The sequence below is a fragment of the Colletes latitarsis genome, chromosome 7 (assembly GCF_051014445.1).
Source record: "Colletes latitarsis isolate SP2378_abdomen chromosome 7, iyColLati1, whole genome shotgun sequence".
NCBI lineage: Eukaryota > Metazoa > Arthropoda > Insecta > Hymenoptera > Colletidae > Colletes > Colletes latitarsis.
This window is the reverse complement of record NC_135140.1, coordinates 15815288-15822873: the sequence shown is the minus strand read 5'-3', so window position 1 is coordinate 15822873 and position 7586 is coordinate 15815288.

The following is a 7586-nucleotide window of genomic DNA, read 5'->3' as shown; positions in this document are numbered from 1 at the left end:
TTCCCGCTTTCCGCCACCCTCGGCCGCCCTGGCGGCAGCACCGGGGCCATCTGCACCTTGCGAACCCTGCGCGAACACCACCCACGGACGCCCACCATGGGCTCAGAAGACGCTACTCGTTGCCGCTAGATTTTCGGACTATGATGCCTCTAGGATACCGACATTCACGATTTTATAATAATTGCGTGGGTAAAGATCCTTGCGGGACTTCTGAGATAATGCTTTTTTGAGAGGGTATCATCCGTAGGAATTCGTGATGTATTATTTCCTTTGAGACTTTAGCTTCTTCTAGGCCCTAGAAAGAGTATGCAGGAATTCTACTCCATTGCTATTTTAAGAAGAGTTTGGAAGAAGCTTCTTATGGAAATAAGAGTTAGCTCATTGCTGGCCATCGATGACCACAAATTAACCATTGTTGACCATTGAATAACCATCACGAACCGTCTTAAAGTCTTCGTACAAGAATCCCCCAGAATTTGATGCACGATCTTCTTAATCTGTTCCTCTTCGAAGGAGCGTAGTTAATTATTTGAATGGTCCATGCTCGAGACGTGTGACTGTCCTAAAACCCAAATTTATAATGTAGCAGGCAATAAAACAGTTTCCGAAGTGTGAGAATCTTTGCAGCCGTTGCCTAACTAGGCCGTAACACCTTCCATACAACGACAGAGTCATTTGCTTAATGCACTTGTGGGAACAGTTCTCAGCAAATAACCCTCTAGCGGTGTCATCAAGAAGCTCTTAAAGCCGAAACCTCATAGTGATATAATACTTTTTAACGTTCGTTTACGTTGTCAAAAATGTTTCTGTAAAATAAAGGCATAAATAATACTTGTTTCGTGCCTTTTTAAAGAGTTATAAACGTTTCTGTGTTAGATAATCGTCTAGTCACGCCTCGCAGGAAGTCCCGAGGAGTAACGATAACTTTTTAATGAGCTTTCGCGCAGTGGTACGGCTTTAAATAGTAAAGCTAATAATATATGATTTTACGTGCACATGATTAATTTAGGAAACAACGAAGGCGTAAAATAAAGATACAACGATGTTTTAAACGCGTCTAGTATTTTTTCATGAATTCTATTTCCCATTGGAAATGTTCAGATTTTTCATCACTCACTGTACGCGAATTACACCAATATTCTAGTTGTATCGAGTTACGTTTTACGTATACTTCCGCGAATCTAAACTTAAGATCTGACTTCGTCTGACTTTAAAGACATCTTATCACGCGAGGTGGTTCGATTTACGATACATTCAAGATGCATTCTTTTATTACATATAAAATGTTGAGTTTCCACGAAGAGAAGAAATTCACAAGACTTTCCTTTCATAAGAGTGAATATTACGCGGCCTCTGTGTACACAAGCTGCGACGCGGGAAATAAGTTTGCCAAGCGATTTTCCATAAATTTTCGAAATACTTCGATACACGACGCTTCTTATCAGAATCCTAAGCCGCGGATCGTGGAATTTTTTACACAATTTCTGTCCCCCAAAAAAAAGTTATATTAACACGGCTAGCGCAAACGCGATACCTTTCCAATCTTTTACGAAGCGTAATGAGTCATCCGATATGCGTTCCGAAATTTTATATCCGCGTTTGTTTTCTCGCGTGACAGAGCTGAAAAAATGTTTTAAAAGACACGTTCACGTTGGTCGAATCCCGTGTACGAGCTTTCGTAATTTATGTTAGAGTCTACGGATTCGTAGCATCGATCGCGAATCAAAAATTGCCATGAAAATAGTTCGCAAAACAGTTTTAATTCGTTTCCCCGGGATTCCTTTGTTTCTCGCGATAGAAGAAAAGAGATGTTCCAGATCTGGAATCTCCCACGGAAGCAGTCAGCTGCCTCCGTTAAGAAAAAATGGGAACACTGGCCCGCGAACCGTTTTATTCGTCGAGTTATCAGAACCCGTTTCCGGCGTAAGGAACGCAGCTTTAAAGATTTTGATAGAGACGTCCTCCAGAAATACAGCGTCATTGATGCCGATTCGACCTCTACTCGCCTTTCTGTTGTGTTCTTTTTCAGATGGATCCTGGATTCGCGGGTGGGGAACGGGAGGAGGAGAGGGGAAAAGGAGGGAAGGAGTGGTGGTACGCTCGCTTTCTTGCAATTTCATCGACGGCACGGCACAATGCAGGTTGATTCTCGGCTGGAGCCATTTATTTCGCCAGTTTCGCTTCGCCTTCCGCAACATTAACCGACGAACTGGATTCCCATTCGCTTCACGCTACTGAAGACGGCCTGAGAATCGCAGAGAATTACACGCCGTGACAAAAAGATAATGCATCTTGTATTTTTTCGTACTTGATACGACTCGGACTTCATAATTGACTTTGTTACAAAAATAATATATAAACTACATAAAGTCCGTCTCGTTATGGACTTTCGTAGTCCAATCTGGCAGCCGTACTATTAAAATCAAACAAAATTTCTAAGAAAAATCGACAGGACGTGCCTAAATTTTTCGACGAAAAAAAAAAATTTCAAATCCTTCTGGAAAAATTATTTTCAGTTGCGGGGGTCAATAACGATCATTTTTGGTCAATAGACATACCCTCGAATTCCTACGCACTTTCGAGAAAAAAATTCCTTGCCGAAAATGTAATGTCTGACCATACGTTGACATGTTTCACTGGAATTTTTCGGCGAAAAAAAAAAATTTCAAATCCTTCTGGAAAAATTATTTTCAGTTGCAGGGGTCATTACGATCATTTTTGGTCAATAGACATATCCTCAAAATCCTACGCAGTTTCGAGAAAAAAATTCTTTACCGAAGATATAATGTGTTGCCTCGTCTGTGATTCTAGTTCGAAACTTTCGATTGGTTACAAATTTTATTTCAATGATAAATCAAGGCCACCTTTATTTTCTTAGATGACATTTAAGTTATGGCTATAGCTATTATAGTTCCTGTCAAGACGAATTCTGTCTGTTTAAATTTTAATAATATTTATGTGCTGTTATTATTAGTATACTATTCTTTAGTATCATTTACGTATAGATGGTTATAAATATTTATGCTCTCTACATACTATAATGCAGAACTGCCTTAAATTATGTATACGATTATTGATTAAGTAAAATCTCATAGTAAACGACGAGCAATTTTTCTATGCCATTTTTGACCTTTGAGTATTTTCTAAAATTGCTAAACCGTCTTCGATTAGTTCCAGCTCTTCCTGCAATGTTTGATGTTTCTTCAAGTTCTTCGGGTACTATTTCAGACGTGGACTCGTTTCTAATTTCAGTAAGATCGTCAAACGGAAGTTCTTGATTATGCGATTTTAATAAATAGAGAACATCCCCTTCGTCAACTTCCAAATAAAGTTGTGACGCAAGGTCAACAATACCTTGAGTCGCTTCTTTGATCAACTCGTTCCAAGTTTCGCGAGGATCTTCGTTAAAGACAAACAGACGAAGCTTCCTCCACACACCCGTGTTTTATTCACTTTCACCTAAAACATTAAATAAAAAATATTAGAAAAAAAATAAATAAAATCAATCGTTGTATTGCAATTGCTATTATTTTCTATAAAAACATTGTATTATATTTGTAACTTACCTATTACAATGATAATATCTTCTTCCTAGTATTTTGTTTAAAAAAAAATCTGCCTTTTCTACCGTGTTTGTTGCACTCAAAATTGCATGTTGGATTATTTTTTTATTTACCAAAAAGAAAATACTGTCGATTGTGTTTCGTGGCTTTGAATTTTAAAGAACAGGAAGACTCCGTCGAAACCGTTTGATCGAACAAGCGAGGAATTTTGTTTTGTTGCTTGACAAAATCTTGGTGAATGAATGATATCTGATACCTAATTCGTCGAATCCATTGCAATTTCCCGTGCGGTAGATCGAATGGAGCCTCGTTAAACTCGTCGAAAGTGCGACGGAGAATGAATGTCTGCGAACACAGTCGTATCACGAGTCATTTATCAATTCGAATAGCTCACGGAGTTTCAACAGGGTCGATCGAATTTATCGCAGCCTGAACATCGATTTCCTTCGACTATCAGTCTGACGTTTCAATCGACTCATCGAGGATAAAGAAGAAGCTTGGCGATACAATTTGCAACCCTCCTAATTTACTATTTCTATTTGTAAGAAATTGATAAATGTATTTAGAGGACTAATAAAAAATTCCTGACGATTCTTCAATTTTTAAACGTCTGGCAACCGAGTATAACGTGTTCTCGATGGAAGCAAGTTTTATCTGGAAACCGATATATCTGAAAATCTAGCATTTATATAACGTGTTTTATTCGACTCTATTTAATTAATTTCGATCGTATCCGATTGCTAATTTTAAATTGCTTTAACAACAGTGTCGAACACTTCGAGGGAAGATTTATCTTCCGGCAGCCATCGCTTCAAAAGGCGATTCAAGCGTTCCAGAAGAGCCTATTGAACATTTCGTTCAACTTTCAGAATGAACGCAGAGTCCAAACCCTTAACCCTTTTCACTCAAAATGCCGGATGAATAGACGCTGAGCTGTTAGGCCTTCTACTTGAAGCTCCAATCTCTTTGCACCACAAAAAAAAAAAACTTGTTCGCCTCTTAGTCCCCTGTCAATGAAAAGAAACGCGGGTCCTGAACAAAAGTTGAACGAAAGTCAACTTCAACGACGTAGGAATAACGGAATAACTTTATGAAATAATAATAAAAGCAATATAGTGACAACCTGATGGACAACCACGATGAAAACCTAAAAGACAATAATATATATCTCTTTCCGCAAAATTAATCCAAAACAGTTATCTTAATCGAGGTGAATAAAGTGCTATGTGACAAGATGAGGGGCAGAATCGAACTAATAGAATTTTCTCTAACAAAATTTCGAATCAACTGTTGCTACCTAGCATCCCTAAGCACGTGAATAAAGTCTCGTCGCGTGAAATATCTTCGATCGTCGGGCCAAGATTAAGCATGACGTATACGCAACAGTCAAGTTTACTGTCAACGACGGGCAAAAGTGGGCCGAGGGCAAGGTGTTAACTATCGTGGTAATTAAACAGTCTTGGGCATACTCGAGCGACAAAACGCCCACGGAAACTCGGCGTGCATACCAATCGAACGGGATTTCCCAGCGTGTGAAAAACAGAGTGAATTGTCCCATTAGTTGGGAAGAAGAGAGAAGGACGGCCGAGGAGTGAACCGAAAACCACTCAGAAATTGGGTCGCCGGTGTGAACGATGGGCCATCATTAAAACGACAGTAATTACGAGAGTCTCCAGAGCCACTCTGAATTAGGAAACAGCATTCGAGAAGTGGATGCCTGATTGGCGAGCATAGAAAGATCGACTGGTTCGTTACGTACTTGGGCAGGATTTGATTACTCCATTACTTTCCTGATCGATCGATGAACAGATTATAAAAATTACCAATCCATCGATCACGATGAGGAATTTTCAAGATGTAGATTTCTGGAAATGAATTAATTACATATAAATTATGGTCATAAACTTCCAATAAGCTCAAGCAGGGCATTGAAATTAATAATCTCTATTGCTAAATTAATCACACTAAATGAATTTGCACAAAGTAATAATATAAATATTTATTCATACTTACTATAACGATATACCGGTACCGCCAATGATGTAGCACAAAAAAGGGCATTTTATTAAACTATAAATCATAGAACACTAAAATTTGTGTGCATGCAATGAAAGCATTTCTTGATATTAAAAATTTATTAAAATTCTGTAAAATATGTATACATTTGATCGAGCTCATTTTCTGAGTCATTTAAGATTGCATAACGCAAAGCTGACATAAAAATCACTATGTTACAAGGAATTAAGGAAGCTTCTAGCTAACAGGTATTTAGAGGCTTGTTCACGCCACAAGGAGTTGGAAGGATGTACTTACAATTATACTTTATACTAATAAAATAATTTAGCAGATATTAGAATACAAATGTAAATTGATGTTAAATGGACAATTGAAAAGTAACAAGTTTCTATGTGTTAAGATTTATTGTTATGCAGTTTATTAAGTGCTCCTGTATTCCAGTAATTCCATAAGATAAACTCTATTTACATATATATTTATACGGTAATATAACACAAAGGAATCACAGCAGCTTTTTCCAAGGAAATTGAAATTGCAAATTTCCTTGGACAACTATTTTTTTTTTCTTTTTAAATTTTAAATGGCGTAAAGTGTTCTCTTAAATACGTTCTCAGTACACTCGATAAGGGTAATTAAGAGCATAATACTCGAAAAGCTTACTCTGTTACAAGACATAATAGTAATACAATATATTGCCAATTATGAGTATGGTAAAGCACCAAATGTTAAAATAAAGGTGGCATTGTTTTCACTATTTGTAATTTATATACAATTTGTTATAAAATTTGCAATTAGTATTTATACGATTAATCGTTGGAACTTCATTCTAATGAAGTCACACAAGAAAAGCTTGATAATCTCCTTTCTAATTAGTTTTTTAATTATATTGGCAATGATACTAAATACCAAAATGAAATTTTAACTGAGACGATCGACGATAAAATATAATTCTTCAGAAGACATTTTCAAATGATAATTCAATTTGAGTAGATACTGTCAAAACAATCCGGAAACGTGATTTATAGTATTAACGCATCTCTCGTCGTTAAGCGTTCCAGCTACTACAATTTGCGACCATTCAATGCCTCGTTAACTGTTTGCAATTGCATTCTTCTGACTGCTACGCGATACAAGAAAGAAATTTCTGTTTGAAAACATAAATTTCAAGTAAAAGATAAGAATTCATCGTAGCAAAATAACGTAAATTACAAAAGACGGATTGAGAACGTTTCGTTGGACTTAATACTTGCTTTACGTAAGTCTTTGATTGCCTTACGTAATATACATCGATTAGATTACGCGGAGCGTGTGTCGTGGATTGTCTTTTCTTTTTCGACGTTACAGTTAACCAAGGGTTATGCCGCTTGGAGCAATTTTCCCAGAAACGATTCAACCGATGCAGCAACATACATAATTGAAAAGCTGTGTTTAACCAACGGACGTGTAAACAAACGATACCATAATGATACTTTATACAATATAAGATTTGGTACAATGTTGTATACTCTGTAAAAAGAGGAACGAAACGTTAAAATACAAAATTCCGTTACACGGATTATTCATGGTGGTACCATTGGAATTGATCCCTCAATCTGGCAGGTGTTCATAGGCTTCAGCCACGAAATAAAGAATTTCACTATTCAACGAAGTTACATCGTTCAAGTCTTATATGTACGTCTACGTCGAAGAATCAACTGGATGGTTCGATTACAGATCTCAAATCGTACTGTCGATATAATCTATTTCCACTTGTGACCATCAGGATCGGTGTACGAAGGGCATGAAGTAACTTAAATTTTATTCATTCACCTCCATACTTCTTATTGTAGGTTTAATAATGATGCTGATAATAATATAATATAATATAATAATAATAATAATCATAGTAATTATAATAATAATAAATCGTCATTTAGAATTATTGTACATCGATATATTATTTAATATAATCTATTTTATATATTCTATATTAATATAGACTTCTATCTGATTCAATTAAATTCTTAA